Source organism: Physeter macrocephalus, chromosome 5 (genome assembly GCF_002837175.3).
Source record: "Physeter macrocephalus isolate SW-GA chromosome 5, ASM283717v5, whole genome shotgun sequence".
In the NCBI taxonomy this organism is placed as follows: domain Eukaryota; kingdom Metazoa; phylum Chordata; class Mammalia; order Artiodactyla; family Physeteridae; genus Physeter; species Physeter macrocephalus.
Window position 1 is genome coordinate 100671716 of NC_041218.1, and position 373 is coordinate 100672088.

Sequence of the window (373 nt, forward strand, 5' to 3'; positions counted from 1 at the left end):
TAATCACAGTTTCAATTTCATTACTTGTGATTGGTCTGTTCATATTTTCTATTTCTTCCTGGTTCAGTCTTGGAAGGTTATACCTTTCTAAGAATTTGTCCATTTCTTCCAGGTTGTCCATTTTATTGGCATGAGTTGCTTGTAGTAGTCCCCTATGATGCTTTGTATTTCTGTGGTGTCTGATGTAACTTCTCCTTTTTTCATTTCTAATTTTATTGATTTGAGTCCTCTCCCTCTTTTTTTTTGATGAGTCTGGCTAAAGGTTTATCAATTGTGTTTATCTTTTCAAAGAACCAGCCTTTAGTTTTATTGATCTCTGCTATTGTTTTCTTTGTTTCTATTTCATTTATTTCTGCTCTGATCTTTATGATTT